Below are 21047 nucleotides of genomic sequence, written 5' to 3'. Positions count from 1 at the left end.
AAATTAAAATAGCTATTTTACGTTTTAACATGTTTGTTCAGACCATTATATTTAAAAGTGATCGTATTCCTGTAACATATAGGCCTACGTCTACAAGTCTTCCCTGGTCGAAACGATGCTGTAAACTTAGAAAGACGATAAACCACACACACAGAGACACCTACCAAAGCAACATGCTCTTACTAGCGCTGACAACAAATGATGCAAATATTAACTTTATAATTACAAAAAACAACAAATTACACATAATAATCATAATTCGTGCCCTGATAGATTAGACATCTTACTGAACCCATTATGTTTCAATGACTCCGGTATATTTGTACATTCTGAATTCAAATTTTGAAACATTTGCAAACAAACCCTTACATTTTAAGTTCTGTGACTTCATCCATTGTATCTGGTAACTTTCTATTGGCAGTTTCGGGTAAAATTAAAACAAGTACTCCAGATGAAATAGCTAATACACTGAATGTTAACATTGCAAGTGGTGCCCAATACCTTGACAGGTGGAGGATATATGGTGATAGGATGGCTCCAATCCGACCAGATGTTGAACAAATACCAACAGCAACTGACCTATTGCCAAACGAATATACAATTATAATTATTATAATATTACAGTTGCTCGTTTAACACAGTATTTAACTTTTATCAATTGAACTAGACTAGCTATAACCACTAAATAGGAGAATATTATATTTCTAACCGTATGTTAGTTGGATACAGCTCTGCAGTATAGAAAAATATAATACCGAATGCAGCGGTTACTCCAAACTTTCCTACCATCGCTACTGTCAGTCGTCCTATTCCCATTGCTTTTCAACAAAATAAAAAATATATTACAAAGTCAATTATTGGTATAAACAAAACACAGTGATGTCTTACTATATTTATTCATAAAAAATCAATAGGTGATTCTAGTCGAATCACCAATAATTAAGAGGAACTTTTAATTCATAGATCTTCTTCATTGGCTACCAGTTCATCGCAGGATTAAGTATGAATTACTCATAACCACATTTAAAGCACGACAGAATATTGCTCCAAATTATTATTTGAGTAGAATCTTGTATCGTATCAACCAGCTTGCTCACTTAGATCATCAGATGATACTATACTGTTTAGAGTTCCATCAGACTTTGGACAGCTGGTGAATGTTATGGAGAAGTTTACAATACCGCGTACAACAAGATCGTCAATGTGGGCACCATTTGAGAAGTTAATTAATAGAATAGAAAGTATACAAAGGAAATCAACACGGAGAATGATGTTGAGAAAGGTTCCTGTGACACATCTTATTTTTATAGATTGAAAGTGCTAGAATTATTATCTATTGATGACTTGTTTAAATTACATAGACTTCTATTAGGACTTAATGTGCTGAAATGTTACTGTCCTCATTCTTATAATAATGCAGTATATTAAAACTACTGAAAGGTGTCCGGGTAAGCTTTTACGTTGGAATTCGAAAGGTAATACTTTCGAAAGCTAATTCTGTATTTGACTATGGAAGCAAATACCAAATCCTTTAAACAAACAGTTTAATTACCTCAGTATCACTAGTTGTCGTAGACCTTTATGGAATTTTAACTTGTTTTATTCATTTTTTAACATAAATGGTTTTATACATGTATGTACTGCAGCTGTGGGCATTATAAATTCTTTTATTATTATCATTATTATCATTATTGGTGTTGTTGTTTACTTACGAATAAAAATAGTTAGTAAACAAGCAACGCCACCGAGTAACAATGTTGCTGATAAAGATCGTCTGCGTCCAAAATAGTCCAGAGCTACAATACTCAATGCATATGCTGGTTTCTCGGTAGCACCAGATACAAGAAAAGATATGTAATGATTAACGCCAAAATCAGAAGTACTCAGAGAGAGGCCAAAGTAGGAGATATTAACAACAATCCTTAAAAAAAAACGATATTTCAATATTTAAACAATTATTATTATTAAAAATAATCACGATATTGATAAAATTGAAATATATTGTCGCCTTTGACGTATGGTAACTATTGAATAATACTAACACGCTATTGATAATCAACCTAGTCTATCTTCTAGCAAGCTCTAGTTTGCAAACTTGATTTTGGAAAAATGCTGACAACCATCGTTTGAAGAAGGCTTGCAAAATGACAGACTCCAGTAACAGCAGGCAAAAAAAATTCTTCAAGCAATGGTAGATGCTAAGGTATTAGACAGCTTTAGTTTGCCAATTTCGAGTTTGACAAAGGAAGTTTTCCATTGTCTGTTAGCGGAAAACTTGACAAAACTAAAGAAAACTATTTAGTTTGCAGAAGTTAGGTCGTCAAAAGCCTCTAGTAACTAGTGTCCAACAGACACAAAAACATCTCCAAATTGTTAAGTAAATTATGCTAGTGTAGAATATGCTTTAGTGGAGACAAACTTTTATTATTCAGAAGTTTCCTGAGGTTCCTTACTACTCTAGTAGCTAGATCAACTTTCGTATGCACTTTGAGGTCCAGAGAATTTGACTTCAGAAATTGGTTTAGGGTGGTCAAACAATCATTTTTGGCTTGGTTACAAATTTTGAAAATGTGGCGAAAGGTCAAAAGGTCAGGTGAAAGGTCATAAGACCAAACACCAATATGTCCTTAAATCTCAACAACCACTGGTCACAGCGAAGTAATTTTGGTCTCAAATTGATCAGAAGGTATACATTTATATTCAGTCTAATGGGACATTTTAGTTAAAAATGACCAGAAATGCCATTTCTGACCTTTGACCCACAACCCAGGGCATGTATTTATCTCCGTAACTACTGGTCGTAGACACTTGAATTTGGTTTTAAATTGTTTGAAATGAACATTTTGTTATTTGTTGCACAGTTTTAAAAAAGGTCAAAGGGTCAGGGTCAAGGGTTATATGAATAAATATAAATAGATATTCAGTCGGCTTGATATGGGAAATTCCCTGCTGTATGGTCTGCCAAAGAAGCAGTTGCGAACTCTCCAGAAGGTGCAAAATTGGGCAGCTCGCTTGGTGATGTGTGCCAAGAAGTATGATCACGTCACACCATTGTTCAAAGAGTTAAATTGGCTACCCATGGAGTCACGTGTTAAATTTAAGATCCTGCTACTGGTGTTCCGATGCCTAAATAGTTGCGCTCCAAAGTATCTCTCAGAATTGTTGACAGTCAAGAAGGGAAAGCGAGAACTAAGATCTAGTCATCAGGTGCTACTGGACATTCCAAGGAGCAAACATAGTTGGGGAGATCGGACTTTCAGTGTTGCTGGACCAAGGCTCTGGAACCACCTACCATTGAACATTAAACACACATCATTATTGAGTCACTTTAAGTCACTACTCAAAACTCACCTTTTCTGATTTTTTTACAGTGCCATGAGCAATGAATGTTGGAATGGCGCTATATAAATCGAACGATTGATTGATTGATTGATTGATCTCGGCAACCACTCGTCGCAGCAAGTCAATTTTAGTCTCAAAATGTTCAGAAGGCATGCTTTCATATTCAATCTAATGGGACATTTTAGTCAAAAATTATCAGAAATGCCATGTATGACCTTTGACCCACATATCATGGCATCTTCATATATCTGTAAGTACTGGTCGTAGAAACTTAAATTTGGTATCAAATTGTTCGAAATATACATATTTACATTCATTGTAATGTTATGCAATAACTGATACTTTAAATTGTTTCAATTTCAAGTACTAGTTATTGCTGTCCCCAAGAACATTTTGATAGAAACAGTTCTTTTCAGAATGCTAGAAGTAACTTGCCATGTGTATCCGATTAAACACCCCGGGCATTTATTGTTCAAAAAGGTTTTTAGGGGGAGGGGAGGCATCTTTATTTGGGTTATAATATGGTAATATGTATAATCAAATAAATACCACCTAGATGTAAAAAAAAAATACAGTACAATTAATATAAAAAAGTGAAAAAAATGCTTGGTAAATTGTAGATTATGGTAGTTAATGTAATGTGTTGTGATACAATTATTGTGTAAATGCATGTGGCGGGCGTATTCCACATGATGTTCTATTGAAGGGAATGGTGGCGTTTATTTGAGGGAGGCTTTTATTCAAAGCGGGTGTTAATTCGAATAAATACTCTAATTTTAATAATTATAATTCGTTTCTCAACTGATAAAAGGTACTTTACATGATTCGTGATAATCCAAAACATCGCATCTGTAAGAAGGTAAGCTAGTTTACAAGTAAGTTATGTGTAGAGTATATTGCATAAGAACAACTGGCTGTCCTATTTAATGAGGCTAGAATTACTAAAAAATTGTTGATATCGAGACTTCTTGTACACCATTTAAAATCTGTAGACTTGATCAAAAAATTATTATATGTTAATAATTACTTTAAAACACGAAACAATTGAGGCTGTGCAAGGCCATTAGAAATACAAATATACAAATACGTCACTTTTTTTGTGTTTTATAAAAAATGAATATGCCTATGTTTCATAATTTTAAAAGTAAATTTTTTCTGATAATGGAAAAGCAAATTTTTAAAATTCCAGTTAAGTACACATTTTGTTTAAATTTATTTTGAAGTTGTTGTACTGTACTTTTACAAGTGAAATCATTGATTTTGTGTTGGAATATTTTTAGGCCTCTTCTGAAACAAGCTTTCAAGTTATTTTCTCTATTTTCATCATCAAATTAGACTATCTATTTTCTAGGTACTTACTTTCCTTGACAAAGAATTGCATGTTTTGAGTGAGAAGAGTGCACATGGTTTTGTAGTAAAGATGTACATCCTTTGTGTGTGTGCTTCAAAAGGTGAACATACTCATATGCATGTTGTACGCAAATTTAACCAAGATGTGTTGCCATGTGGAAGCAGAGGAATGGAAGTGAAACGTTACCGTAAACTGTTTGGAGACAATGTACTAAAAGGTAGATGATTTGTGCCTGTATCATCAATCGTGTATAATTGTCTCACTGTTAAAAAAAAAAGGATGAATTAGAAGTATAAGAAATACGCCTCTTTACTTAAATCCAGATATGAGGTTGAAATTTAACAATTATATTTGCATCATTCATGTAAAATGTGGGTGCACCCTGATGCTGACAAGACTGTAACCTCCTGAATGAAACCAAGGGTGTAAACATCACTCAGTTTACTTCGAAGTCTTATTCTTAGGCAAACTAGCATTCAATCTATCAATAGTTGCCCTCTTAAATTAGTTTATACTCACCAACAGTTGGCTAACTAATGATCAACCCACCAATAGTTGACCTAACTTTAAAATTAGTTCATAACTCACCAATGTGAGTTGGCCAACTAATGATCAACCAACCAACCATTAGTTGACCTAACCTTAAATTAGTTCATACTCACCAATAGTTTGCTAACCAATGATCAACCCCCCAATAGTTGATCTAACCTTACATTAGTTAATACTCATCAATAGTTGGCTAACTAATGATCAACCAACCCACCAATAGTTGGCCTAACCTTACATTAGTTCATACTCATCAATAGTTGGCTAACTAATGATCAACCCACCAATAGTTGGCCTAACCTTACATTAGTTCATACTCATCAATAGTTGGCTAACTAATGATCAACCAACCCACCAATAGTTGACCTAACCTTAGATTAGTGCATACTCACCAATATTTAACTATTTAATGTTTAAATCTACCAGTTCTATATCTAACATGACTATTAATTTTGTATATTGTTAAATAAAAATTATAATCTTTTAACAATTATATACAAACCATAAATGACTGAAAACACCTTTTAGATGATATGATTTAATACACCATCATTAGAAATAAACAATGTAATAATCCACAGAATTACAATATTATCAAATATTATTGTAGATGATTTTTTTTTAAACGTACATTTAAAAATGTTTGTTATTAATTTATATTTAGCTTTTAAATTGAGAGCTCGTACAAAGCAAAGCATGGTTGTAGACATTGTTGACGACAGTGATGCACAAGCTTCTACTTCAACACTTACTTTTACTCGTAGAGTAAAGACATTCTTTTCCCCCAAGAAAAATAACAAAGGTAAAGATCTATTCCTGATTAATTGCTAATCTGGTGCATTTATTTTAAATAACTACTACATTAAAAGTGTTTTACTTATCTATATTATAAGTGAGAGAGTTTGTCTGTTTGTTCGTTATACAAAATTTTGTTACTGCACATAATCTTACATATGGGGTATCAAAATGACCGCAATTGTACCGGGAATGTTCTAAGCTATATTTCAACATCATCCGCCACCTAGGATCCAAGTTAGGGACCAAAATGTGGTCAAAACCCCCACTTTCGATGTTTGTTCGTTATACAAATTTCTGTTTCTGCACGTAACCATACGTATGGGGTATCAAAATGATGGCAATTGTACCCGGAAGGTTTTAAACTACATTTACAAAAATTCCCCCGACTCCTGGGGTTTTAGTGGGAGGGGTGGGTGGTGTGGTGGTTTGTGATGTCACATTTTTGCTAGGGCTCGGGGTTGTAGGCTATCGAATTGTAAAATATATACTACAAAAGTTTTACAGTATTTGAATTATCCTCAGCAAGGCGTTTGGGGAAATATAGATATAGATATACATATTTTATTCATTAACCAATATGACACCTATTCAATTACACATTTAGCAAAGTACTTTAACCATATCCAGCTATGTATCGGTCTCTTGGATTGTCTCATTACAGACATCCATACCTGTGTGAACATACACATGATGTTTACTGTTACTGTGTTCAATTACATTACAATTGTGGGAGAGTGGGGTTGGGAGATAGGGTTTGGGTTCAGGGGATTTTGCTTACACCAGAATTGTGGTTGGAAAATGTTAAAGTATTTAATCATCCCTGGGAAGCAGATGGGAGTTTGGGGTGGAGATGTAGGCCTATCACCATGACCGAAACTGTATTTGGTATGTTTTAAACTACATTTGAAAACTGCCGCTGAGGGATTATGGGTTGGGAGTGATAATAACATAATTTGTACTGGGGTGTAGTGTAGTAGGGGGAGGAGGAGCGAAAATACTAGCGTAATGAAGTAGCCTATATGATTGGATTGCACTAGGAAAAGTTACTAAATTTGAACTGTCCAGGGGAGGAGTTAAGGTTTGTTGATGGTGGCTGGGGTGGTGAAAGGAGAAAGAAGGCTGGGGAACCGCAGTATCTAAATTACATATTTTAATTATCAGCCAATATGACACCTATTCATTTACACAATTTACAACGTACCATTTAACCATTATTAGACCCATCGTAGCTATGCATACTCCTCTCAATTCGAAGCTTAGGTTGAATTGAATTTGTCCATCACTGGGAAGAATTTGTTTTTAAGAAAGAGTATGGGGTGTTATTGAAGAGGGGTGGAGGTTGGCGAGTATAGACAAATACTGGCGTCGGGTGTTATGTACTGAGAAGGCTGTAAACTAATTTTGAAACCCGCCCTGGGGCGGGTATAATTGCTAGTAATTAATATATCGTGATTGGGACCTTACCATGAAATTAGCAACTCACGAACATATATCAACACATTTTAAATATTAAAAAAAAAAAGCCACCATCAATATTGTTGTGATCGATGTCAGTAGAAGGTTTGTGATTCTAAAAATAATAAAAGATATAGAAACACTAAATTATTTACCACAAAACTTAGATGTACCTTGTTTTCTTTTGTCTTACCTAAGGCAGAAAATGTTCATAATACGGCATCTTGTCTAGGCCTAGATTTGTTTTAAAAAAAAAACACAATTTACATTTCATATTAATTGACCTAGTAAAACAAGAAGCTTGTCTACGCTTTATATTTGACTTTTTTATTGTCGTTTTAGCTTCTCCCTCAAAGGAAGCTGGTAGACAGAAGGACATAGATCCAGAATATGATACTGACGATACCGATACCGTTGCTGAGGCTCATAAAACATCTTTAAAATCAAAAGTTAAGGGATCTAGTAAACTAAGGAGGATGTCAGATGTCAAAGATAACAAAGGTATCAATTAGGATAAAATAATGATTATATTTAACATACTTTTTTAATAGGATTAAAATTGATTTCATAATTTTGCTTTTTGATATTTTTATTTATTTTTTTAAATATTTTTTTATTCAATTTTCAGGCACAACAATACATGACAATACAGCGGTGCAGCACCCTGAGGATTGCCATGAGTGCAAAGCACTATCGAGATGGCTCTCCATATACTGCACTAGAACATATAAGACAAACATATACACAAGATGCTCTACATAAACAAAGACTTAATATTAAGTCTTTGGGAGTGGAGTTGTAAATTGTCATGAGAAAAAAACCCTGACATATGACAGGACTTGAACCCAGGACCCTTAGATTGGTAGCCAAGCATCATAGACTATGTGGATGACCTAACTATTGATAAAGTGTCCAGAGAGATGGATCTTTCCTGCAGACGATTTGGTGTTCGTTTGGGGCTTACATGGTCTAAAGTAAATATTATTTTTGATAATGAAAAGCAGACAGATAAAGCTACAGCAAACATGCTAGAACATTGGAGAAGCAGCATTGGTAGTGACCTTAATCAGCAACAAGTATTATGCACTATACTTAGACAACATAGTCGCAATGATCTCGCTAAGCAGTTTGAGAAATACATTAAGGATGAACTGCCAGAGATTATCAAACATTCATTGATATGTATAGCCCGAATGCTGGCATCATTACTTTTTTCCTATAATTTTCAGAAATCCTGGATAATTCATGAAGTTGATTATGCCATTAATTGGGGCATTTTAAGTGCTTCTATATAAGCATACAGCAATGGTTTTCTGCAATCTATAAAACTGAAATCCCTGGGTTTGAAGCATAAGTATGAAAATCCTTGATTTTTTTTAGGATTAGAGTGCTTAATTATATTTAGGAAGGGCAGCTATCTTATAGTTCTTTATGGAAAAAAATTAATAATTACTTTAGGCTCATGTATTATTATGATTTCTACCTTAACCTAGGAAAAAAAAAATTCTTACAGGCAATAAAAATAGAATATCTATAACATTTTTATTTTTTAATAATTTTTCTTTATGATATAATTAATCAATAATATATTAATTTTAACAAAGCATTGTCTTTATATTATTTTTCTTATTTCACAGCTTGTTTTGATGATCAAGATCTCCTCTTCATCTGTGACAATTTAGGTGAAAGTTGGAGAAGACTAGCAGTGCGACTTGGAATCAAATGGGAAAACGTTGGTAAAATTGCAGGCAAAAACAAACATGTAGAAGATGCCATGATGGAGGTTTTGGTTCAATGGAGAAATAGCTGGCAACATGCAGAGGCACATCAACTACCTACAATGATCAAGGCTTTAAAACAACAGGGACGTGTTGATTTAGCTGATAGCCTGTGTACAAGACATGAATACAAAGATGTCATCAGTTTAGAAGTTGCAGTGTTTACAGACCAATCAGGACAAGGTGGGTAATGATTGTTATTTTACAAAAATGCTATATGTATACCTGATACTACTGTAGAAATAATCACTATGTTACTTTTTATTTTCATCATTTTTAAACGTGATTAAATTTGTAGTTACTGTGTGTATCTATAATTTACAGGCCTCTGAAAACCTAAAACAGAATGATTCCTTTCCCTATTCATCACCAAAAAGTCAAATATATTTTACTGGCCATACCAATCAGTAAATTATATCCAATATTGACTCAGTATGTTTTAGGGGGAACATACAAAATATTTGGTTCATGTTATATTGTGAAGAAACTGTGAAATAGGTATTTTAATTTTGTAAGTGTCATGCATACACAAATTTTATATTTAGTTTATGTTCACTTATATTTCGGAAATAGGGCAGCAATATATTCTTTGTCATAGAAATAATTAGTAATTAGGCTCATGCATTATTCATGATTTTTACCTCATCCTGATAGGATAATAATAATAATTCTTACTGCCATTATCTATATATAAATTTACGTAAGGGCAAAATTCGGTAAATCGCGCCTTACTTCTAGAATTTTTACTCGATGGTATATAAAGTTGGTTCGTACTTTCGGTACTAATTTTAACCACCTGATGTAACCCCGTTTACTAATTAAATTAAGTTAGATAATTAGTTATTGACGATTAAAACGAATTTAGATGATTTACCCCAAATCAACGATTTGCCCCAAATAGGGGTGTTTTCCGATCGTGGTATACACTGTCTAATGGATGTCCATCTTGAAAAATACCCGCCACAAAAATGCGAGCAGGCTTCGCATTTTCCTATCTCCTCCTACGATAATTGTTTTTAATAGCTGAAAACCGGTTGAACAGTTCGAGTACAGCATCATAATGTTGAAGACAGGCCGATTTTCTTTAAAAAATACTATTTTGATACATTTAATATACGTTTTTACAAATGTATTGATTTGTGATGAATGGAACATTCCAAATTATTTGGTTTAACCATAGAGGTATAGATTTAGATTTATGGGCCCCTTGGAGAATAAACATAAATAGTATTGCAATGCTGTACAGTACTGTTAAGGTATTAACCACTTTTGATCGCAATTTGAATCGCAAATTTCTTACTGTGAGTGTTGGTACTGTTAGATGTAATATAAAAATATATACAAATAAACTTTATTACTGTGAGTGTGGGTAGGCCCTACTGTTAGATTATAAACATATAATATACAAATAAATAAACGTTATTACTGACAGTTGCTTCTCAACGTTTGTATTAATTAATAATTTAAAAATATATAAACGTCGTAGTGGTGTATCGTTACATGTACTTTACTATTTCAATCGACTATGACAGTGAGAGTTTTAACAAAGTACCGTATTAAATCGTAAATGTTTTACTGTATTTAGTGGTATATTATTTATAGGCCTATAAAACATTAAAAACAATATTTCGTTACTGAGTGGATAAGAATATATTTTAAAATGTTTCCTCTTTGTACCTATCTTCTTCCCCCATCCCTCAACCCTTAATGTTACATACAAAACACAAATTGGGTTTGTTTAAATGAGTCAAAATAAAAAAAAATTGACTCATTTTGTTTCTCTCTCGGAAGTAATTCCCAGGGTGCTAATTTTGGTTGACTACATAAATCATTGTGTATATTTATTCGTTTCTGTAAACGACAATGTATTATAGTCCTGCTACGTACATTTGAAATCTCCATTTTTTTCTCGCTGGAAATACTGTGTATTCGAGAACCATCTGTGGGCACGACCTAGATGGTACGCGAGCGAAGCGAGCGTGCCATCTAGTCTATATATAAATTTACGTAAGGGCAAAATTCGGTAAATCGCACCTTACTTTTAGAATTTTTACTCGATGGTATATAAAGTTGGTTCGTACTTTCGGTACTGATTTTAACCACCTGATGTAACCCTGTTTACTAATTAAATTATGTTAGATAATTAGTTATTGACGATTAAAACGAATTTAGGTTCAACGATTTGCCCCAAATAGGGGTGTTTTCCGATCGTGGTATACACTGTCTAATGGATGTCCATCTTGAAAAATACCCGCCACAAAAATGCGAGGAGGCTTCGCATTTTCCTATCTCCTCCTACGATAATTGTTTTTAATAGCTGAAAACCCGTTGAACAGCTCCAGTACAGTATCATAATGTTGAAGACAGGCCGATTTTCTTAAAAAAATACTATTTTGATAGATTTAATATACGTTTATACAAATGTATTGATTTGCAATGAATGGAACATTCCAATCTCTGTGTCGTTCCACAAGTGTCTATTCCCTCAGGCGTCGTAAAGGAAAGTACTCTATACTCATAACAGAAATTCGATCCATTTTTTTTTCAATCTGTGCTGCAGAGGTTGGATATAAATTTTTTTAGACGGATAATGGTTTCAGTCGCCGTATAGTATGTAAATCTTTATTATTGCAGTTAAACCACCCATATCATCACCCTTCCCTCTCACTGGCATGAGTAGCGTTGTAAAGACATAGTAGTACGGGGCGCCGTATGGGAAATTGCTAATTTTGTCGAAATATTACAATTTTGTCTACACATAATTAATTTTGTCAATACAAAATTCATTTTGTTCAACACAAAATTCATTTTGTGTTGACAAAATTTATTCTGTGTGGACAAAATTAATTTTGTCTTGACAAACTTCATTTTGTCTCGACAAAATTAATTCTGTGTGGACAAAATTAATACTTTGTAGACAAAATTAATTCTGTGTGGACAAAATTCATTTTGTGGCGACAAAATGTATTCTGTGTAGACAAAAATTATTCTGTGTAGACAAAATTCATTCTGTGTAGACAAAATTCATTCTGTGTAGACAAAATTCATTTCAGTCTAATATGGAACTTGAATACTTTGCGTCGAGTATAAGTACAGTTTATACTGACGTATAACACGTAGCCCTATATGCCTACCAATTTTGGTAATAAATATTAAAGAGGGTTGAAGATTTATATCGATACCGATAATATTGATTAAGAAAATGACAACACTATTTACGATAACATCTGATAAGTTGAGTAGTAATGAAATGATTTTAGTTAATACATTTATTTTAATATAATAGTTAGTATAGGCCTATTTATTCTCATGGGAATTGCGTCGTCTATAGGCCTACCAAGTTTATTTGATAGGAATACTAAATTGCTAATAAGCCTAACTCAAGGGAACAAAACTATGAAATATCTCTTAAGACATATATTAATTGTCTCTAATTGGAATAATAGAGATATCTTTATTGAAAAGATATCTTGGTTATAAACAGGGATATATCTCTATTGGAACCTAAGATCTATGTAAACTAACTACATCTATTAAAAACTAAGATATTTTAGTTGCCTAAATAAATGACAGTTTGGTACGCCATAGATTATGATATTGCAAATTGTCGTTAAAAAGTTAAATTTAATTTTACTCTCGGTTGCATATTATTATATATTTACACCCTCGAAAGATATAATTCAACTTTGACCAAATAGTTATATGGGTGTTCACACAACTGACATATGGCGCCTCTCAATTATCCATTCCCATGGCAGTGTATATAATCTTTCCACCTTCTCCATGGTTGATTTTATTTATTATACATTGCTAATTGCAAATAATTGTTTATAGGTTTACATTGTTCTTTGTACTTTTAATGTAGGCCTACGTATTCAGTCTTTGGCTGGCTTGATAAGATTGATGTTAAATAAAAATGCATTTCCACTAATAAAATATGGAGTTGTATCGAGAGAGTATCGTAATTTCGGGCAGAATGGTTTTCGGTCTGGAAAGGTCATTATTACACTGTCTGGGGTGTTGATATTTATACATCGAATGTTTTATGGGCAATCAGTCCTGTAACCTAGCCAACGTAGGCTACCTGGCCTACTTACTACACAGCAAAATTCTGATTCTTGTTTTAAGAAAAAAAAAACTTGTTTCAAGCAAAATATTTCTTGAAACAAGTAAATTTTGACTTGTCCGTATTTCAATACTTTTTGGCTTACCAAGAATCGTAAAATTCTTAACAAGAATCACACAAATTCTTATCAAGAAAATTATTCTTACCAAGAAATAATACTTTAAGAACAATATTCTTACCAAGAATTTAATTGCTTTTTTCATTCTTGTTTTAAGCAGTATCTGCCTTAAAATAAGTAACAATTTATCGATTTTTTAAAATAGAATTCTTGTTTCAAGCAATATTTTTCTTAAAATAAGTAAGAATATTCCGATTTATATTTTTAGTTTTCTTGTTTCAAGCAATATATTTCTTAAAATAAGTAAGAATATTCCGATTTGTATTTTATAGAATTCTTGTTTCAAGCAATATATTTCTTAAAATAAGTAAGAATATTCCGATTTGTATTTTTTTGAATTCTTGTTTCAAGCAAGATATTTCTTAAAATAAGTAAGAATATTCCGATTTGTATTTTATAGAATTCTTGTTTCAAGCAATATATTTCTTAAAATAAGTAAGAATATTCCGATTTGTATTTTTTTTAATTCTTGTTTCAAGCAAGATATTTCTTAAAATAAGTAAGAATATTCCGATTTTTATTTTTTGAATTCTTGTTTCAAGCAATATTTTTCTTAAAATAAGTAAGAATATTCCGATTTGTATTTTTTGAATTCTTGTTTCAAGCAATATTTTTCTTAAAATAAGTAAGAATATTCCGATTTGTATTTTTTGAATTCTTGTTTCAAGCAATTTTTTTCTTAAAATAAGTAAGAATATTCCGATTTGTATTTTTTGAATTCTTGTTTCAAGCAAAATATTTCTTAAAATAAGTAAGAATATTCCGATTTTTATTTGTAGAATTCTTGTTTCAAGCAATATTTTTCTTAAAATAAGTAAGAATATTCCGATTTGTATTTTTTAGAATTCTTGTTTTAAGCAATATTTTTCTTAAAATAAGTAAGAATATTCCGATTTTTAATTTTAATATTCTTGTTTCAAGCAATATATTTCTTAAAATAAGTAAGAATATTCCGATTTGTATTTTTTAGAATTCTTGTTTTAAGCAATATTTTTCTTAAAATAAGTAAGAATATTCCGATTTTTAATTTTAATATTCTTGTTTCAAGCAATATATTTCTTAAAATAAGTAAGAACATTCCGATTTGTATTTTTTGAATTCTTGTTTCAAGCAATATTTTTCTTAAAATAAGTAAGAATATTCCGATTTGTATTTTTTGAATTCTTGTTTCAAGCAATATTTTTCTTAAAATAAGTAAGAATATTCCGATTTGTATTTTTTGAATTCTTGTTTCAAGCAATATATTTCTTAAAATAAGTAAGAATATTCCGATTTTTATTTGTAGAATTCTTGTTTCAAGCAATATTTTTCTTAAAATAAGTAAGAATATTCCGGTTTGTATTTTTTAGAATTCTTGTTTTAAGCAATATTTTTCTTAAAATAAGTAAGAATATTCCGATTTATATTTTTAGTTTTCTTGTTTCAAGCAATATATTTCTTAAAATAAGTAAGAATATTCCGATTTTTATTTGTAGAATTCTTGTTTCAAGCAAAACTTTTTTTTTAAATAAGTAAACAAGAAGTCTATCAAATAAAAACCAGTAAATGTTTACTTATTTTAAGAAAAGTATTGCTTGAAACAAGAATTCTATCAAATTAAAATTCGTAAATTCTTACTTATATTGGGAAAAAAATTGCTTGAAACAAGAATTCTATAAAATATAAATCACTAAAAATTTATTTTAAGAACGATAAATGAATACTCATTTTAAGTAATATTTTACTTAAACAAATAAATTCAAGAATGTTATAAAACATAATATTAACAATACTGTTATTTTCATTAAGAACTACAATTTACATGACATTAGGTACAATAATATATACAACTTCTTTAAAACAAACTTGTTTTTATTAATAATAAAATGCCATCAAAAGAAAACTTAAAAACATTAAAATGGTAAAATACAAATTTCGTAAAATTCTTCTCCCGCACCTGGGCTTTAAACTATTAGGTGTCTTTAAATTTATTAATGTATACTAATGATGATTCAACAGCCTTTGTCAAGTGTACAGGTGTGTTTTCATCACAAATCACTAACTGTTAAAGGATAGTGAGGCCTACTTCTTTTCATTTTGGATAATCGAAATCCAGAAGGTAAAAAGTGGAGAGGAGAGTAACTAGAGCCTCATCTAATTTTGCTTTCTTTGTAGTTAGAATTGTTTGCTAAACTTTAATGTAGGCCATTTCTGTGTCCAAAAGCAATACCGGCATATTACCTGATCGGCGTGAAGACCAGGATTCTGGATCTTTATTCATGTTCCTAAAAATGAAAAGAGATTAATATAGTTTTAGTTATTACTGTATTTAAAATATGTGTAACATCATCAACTAATTGGGTACGGTGTGGTTTTAGAGTCCTATATCTGGGGCGGTAAACACAAAAACATGACGCAATATTAGAACGGTGGTAAGAATAATTTTACATTATAAGACATAAGGGTGGGTGGAATATGCATTTGAACTTTTTAATCACAAACTTTGCCCTGTTTATACCGATCCCAAAGACAGGCCTGGCTGTATCTATTATTTTTAGTTAAATTATTAAGGTCTAAATTTATTTTTAATATTACTATTTAGGCAAAACGGTGCTCAATCCTGATTGATGTTTTTATTCTGTATCAATGTTTATAATAACAATCATACAATTAATTGTAAATTTTGTTTAATTGTTTGATTTTAATAAATTATTGTAAACATAGTATATACCTCGAATTTTAAGCTAAGATAAATTTGATTTTAAAAAAACACTTTAAGATATTTTTTTTTAATGTACATAATGTTACTTGTATTTTAAATTTTTTTAAACACTAAATACCTTCAAGGTCGGCAGACTTTTTTTGATGAGTTTTTCCCAACAAATATGTTTGACAGATTTGACAACATATGGGTTATCTTTGAACCTAACCAAAAATAACAAATTGAAAACATTATATTATATAAATTTATTTAAATGAGTGGAATAATGTATGGACATAAACTTGATATACTGTAGCTCAAATTTTTAATAATGTAGCCTACAGTTTTGTAGGTGGTCAATGTAAAAGGAAGGGGAAAGGGTGGGCTGGCCAGGAGAGCATTAATATGTCAAAAATTAATATTCATAAGTCATTTATTTAATTTTAGTTGTCAAATGACACTAGCTTGAGTCGAACCAAGCTGTTAAAAATACGTACACAATATGTACACGTATTTTCCTCACTACCATTGGTCCATTATAAAAATATTTATGAATAGATAAAAGTACAAAAACATACACTGTACTTACCAGATGGAGGACTGGTGTTTCTCTTTAAAATACCAAAATAAACTATATTATTCTCTTCTTTGGAAAAATTTGCTAAGCACTTTTTTAAAAAGCTTTCTTTTGTATTTCATTCCTCTTTGCCTAGTAATAATTAGTATCCTTCGAACTTCTTCAATTACCTAACAAATAATTTAAGATAAAAAAAGAAATTTAATATAACAATTTTAGTTATGCAGTACGTATGTTTTTTGTTTGTTTTTTTAGTATGTTTTTTTAAAAATTTAGAGTTAAAAACATTAAGTTTCAATATCGATGTGATCACTTCGGGGATTACTTAGTGTGTACAATTAATTAAATATAAAGAAGTGTTTTTAAATGTCATTATATTTCTCATTGGAATATGTGTATATAATATAATCCTTCGTAGATATTTCATGGCTACATTGCAAAATATTACTGTTACATTATAATTGTATTATCTATTATGCCTTCCTTATACCTAGCTGAAATAGGTCCGACAATATTTGTCCCCTCTGTCAATGTCTGAACTAAAATGCTAAGCTAAACCTATACACCTGTCCGTCAGTACAGGCATAGTAGGCTAGCCTAGACCTACTAGTTCCAGGCCTACAGTATTACTAAATAGGAAGGAGCCTAGGCTAGGCCTAGACTGCTGGTAGATTAAAATATAATTATTAGGCCTACGAACCTGTTAAAATGTTGGCCACTTCTTCATCTATTTCTCGGATCTTCAACAAAGCGTCTTCCTTCGACATTATATTAGACTAATCTTACTAGGCCTATTGAAGCATTTAATATATAAATTGCGATGAAAGGTGTCTTTTACAGTACTTACAAACTCTAGATTTTGAATGATTACTTTAAAAAACCGTTGGCCATGATCCCGCCGGGAGCTAGGTCATCGACCACACACAGTGTTGTTTTTCAACTATTATCGCTGGCCTTTTACCCAGAATGTATAAGGTCATTATACTGCTTAACGTTAAAGCATGGAGGTATAAACCTCCATGGTGGTTAAAGCAAATCTATAAAACGTCTGGACCAACAGTAATACGACAGACAATAATAATGACACATGTTTGTTGCAGTCCGAAAAAAAGCGATAAGTTGGTGCCAGTAAACTGAAGTAGGTACAGTATTTGCTACCCTATTTGCTAAGGCATTATAATTCAATTCATGGAAATACTCCGAATTTTCGAGTAACATGTGGAATTGGTGGTTCGCTGCCCGGCAAGCTTTGGAATTTACAATTCGTTTTACAAGCATGTCATAAGACGCCATTTTAAGGACGAGTATAACAATCGGCAACCTCCTGCAGTTGACGATGGAAACATCAGTATATAAGTATGCCTGGAGAAAACGAGGATGCCAATTGAGGATGAAGTAGAACTAGGCCTAGACTAGGAGACTGACGAAGTTAATGAAGAAAAAAACTATTATAACGGGGATGATTTATCAACTGACGATAGTAGTAGTGATAATTCTAGTATTGTTATACTGTTAATGATTGTTTAATATTAATTATCTTGTTGATGCTCAGCAAGAAGGCCTACTAACTAGAGGATGAACAAGCAGATAATAGTATAAAAAATGCTGATTTCTTTCTACTAAAATTAAAGGAGAGAAACAAGATTCCACAGGTAAGCCATTTTGCTTTAAAATTACAACAATTATGCATTTTAAACTATTTTTTATTAGAGAAATACGTCTATTTCCTAGGCCTTGCTGGTACTGTTATTATACAGGACTATTAACTATAGTAACTATAGGACTTGGGTACTAGGCCTAGGCCTAGGCATTATACACTCTAAGTTTATGTTGCATTTTTTTGTGACCAATTTCATTGTTACAAATAACATTTTTTTTGTTAGGCTGCATAGCTCCCCAACTAAAGCACAACTTAGTTTTTAAACATATTAAAACTTGAATATAAAAAATATTAAATCAATATTATTTTCTTTAGGTTGCAGTGCAATCGATTATTCAAAGCACAAACAGTTTGATTACCCAGATTCTTTCATCAGTTGAAACTGAAGTGCTAACTGCTCTACCGTTGTGTGAATATAAGGATGACAATCTATTTTAAGTAAAACATTTCTCAAAATAAGTATTTTTCAGAATATTAAAATAGAATTGACTTCAATTCAAGCAAAAATAGTCTTGATAGGATATAGTATGATATTGACTTCTTATCTTAAGTAAAACATTTCTCAAAATAAGTATTTTTTAAAATATTGCGAATCTCAATTTAAGCAAAAATAGTCTTGATAAGATAGTATGATATTGACTTCTTATTTTAAGTAAAACATTTCTCAAAATAAGTATTTTAAAGAATATTGCGAATCTTGATTCAAGTAAAAATAGTCTTGATAAGATAGTATGATATTGACTTCTTATTTTAAGTAAAACATTTCTCAAAATCAGAATATTGCGAATCTGAATTCAAGCAAAAATAGTCTTGATAGGATAGTATGATATTGACTTCTTATTTTAAGTAAAACATTTTTCAAAATAAGTATTTTTTAAAATATTGCGAATCTCAATTTAAGCAAAAATAGTCTTGATAAGATAGTATGATATTGACTTCTTATTTTAAGTAAAACATTTCTCGAAATAAGTATTTTTAAGAATATTGCAAATCTTGATTCAAGTAAAAATAGTCTTGATAAGATAGTATGATATTGACTTCTTATTTTAAGTAAAACATTTCTCAAAATAAGTATTTTTTAAAATATTGCGAATCTCAATTTAAGCAAAAATAGTCTTGATAAGATAGTATGATATTGACTTCTTATTTTAAGTAAAACATTTCTCAAAATAAGTATTTTTAAGAATATTGCGAAACCTAATTTAAGAAACTTTGTCTTACCTAGAAAAATATTTATTGTTTTAAGTAATTTTTAGAATTCATCAATCTTGATTTAAGAAAAATTATTCTTGATAGGGATAAATATAATATTGATTTCTTATTTTAAGTAAAATACTTTTCAAATTAAGTATTTTCAAATCTTGTTTTAAGCAAAACTATTCTTAATAAGAAGAGAATGATATTGACTTCTTATTTTAAGTAAAATATTTCTTGTAATAAGCATTTTCAAGAATATTGCGAATCTTGATTCAAGTAAAAATAATCTTGATAAGGGTAGTGTGAAATTGACTTCTTATTTTAAGTAAAATATTTCTCAAAACAAGTATTTTCAAGACTATTGCGAAACCTAATTTAAGAAACTTTGTCTTACCTAGAAAAATATTGATTGTTTTAAGTAATTTTTATAATTCATCAATCTTGATTTAAGAAAAATTATTCTTGATAGGGATAAATATAATATAGATTTCTTATTTTAAGTAAAATACTTTTCAAATTAAGTATTTTCAAATCTTGTTTTAAGCAAAACTATTCTTAATAAGAAGAGAATGATATTGACTTCTTATTTTAAGTAAAATATTTCTTGTAATAAGCATTTTCAAGAATATTGCAAAACTTAATTTAAGAAAATGTGTCTTTTCTAGAAAATTATTTCTTGTTTTAAGTAATTTTAAATCTTGACAAGAAAAAAAATACTTATTTTAAGAATTTTTTCTTAAAACAAGATTTTTTTTTCTTGCTTAGAATTTCAAATTTTGCTGTGTACTGTAGGTTAAAGGTTATTAGGTTTCGTAGGGTGGATGACTGTTATATAAAACTAACGTGAGCAATCTTTTGTAGTCAGTTCTTTAAATGTTTTTTTTTCAAATAACGGACAGCTTTCAGCATCATTATTTCTGCAATGACTATTATTATCTTAAAGATATATTGTCCCCTGAAAAAATGTAATTTAAAGCAAAAAATGGTCAAATTGTCTGGAAGCCAATGAGTTTTTGGGTAATTTAACTGTTTATTTTGTCTTTTTATAGGTGAAATAATTTTTCCCCGTTCTTTTTTCTTATGGAAGTGAACAACTTCATTAAAACTGCATAATGGCCTATTCAAAGTCCGATTTTAAAAATCTTTATTTTTCATGATTTTGGGAGACAATACATCTTTAATTTTAAAATAAAGTATATACATTTTATAAGAATAATAAATAATATTTTAAACGACAAAATTTTGAATAGCCCCATTACTACAATTTTACTTAAGTATAATAAGCAGGGCTCTATAAAAACCATTTTCCGATTTTTTTAATATAGAATACATTATAATAATAATTATTACTGACGACGTAGATATTAAATTGTCAAAGTATGAATACTGATCATATCTGATATTTTCAGGGGTCCCTGA

At 30.7% G+C, this 21047-nt stretch overlaps 2 long non-coding RNA genes across 2 annotated transcripts; both read right to left on the bottom strand.

Moving 5' to 3' along the window:
• Window positions 1-75: 75 nt before the first annotated feature.
• LOC140049935 (uncharacterized) lies at window positions 76-1809 on the bottom strand. Its single transcript, XR_011845328.1, has 3 exons — window positions 1713-1809; window positions 710-818; window positions 76-579 (listed from the first exon to the last, which is right to left on the bottom strand). It is a non-coding gene; the product is annotated as an uncharacterized lncRNA (long non-coding RNA).
• A 13362-nt stretch (window positions 1810-15171) lies between these two features.
• LOC140049484 (uncharacterized) lies at window positions 15172-17611 on the bottom strand. The gene is made up of 4 exons (XR_011845273.1): window positions 17472-17611; window positions 16784-16941; window positions 16334-16418; window positions 15172-15778 (listed from the first exon to the last, which is right to left on the bottom strand). It is a non-coding gene; the product is annotated as an uncharacterized lncRNA (long non-coding RNA).
• Window positions 17612-21047: the final 3436 nt, after the last annotated feature.

The sequence above is a fragment of the Antedon mediterranea genome, chromosome 5 (genome assembly GCF_964355755.1).
Source record: "Antedon mediterranea chromosome 5, ecAntMedi1.1, whole genome shotgun sequence".
In the NCBI taxonomy this organism is placed as follows: domain Eukaryota; kingdom Metazoa; phylum Echinodermata; class Crinoidea; order Comatulida; family Antedonidae; genus Antedon; species Antedon mediterranea.
The sequence above is the reverse complement of the archived record's forward strand: the minus strand, read 5'-3'. Positions and strand labels throughout refer to the sequence as shown.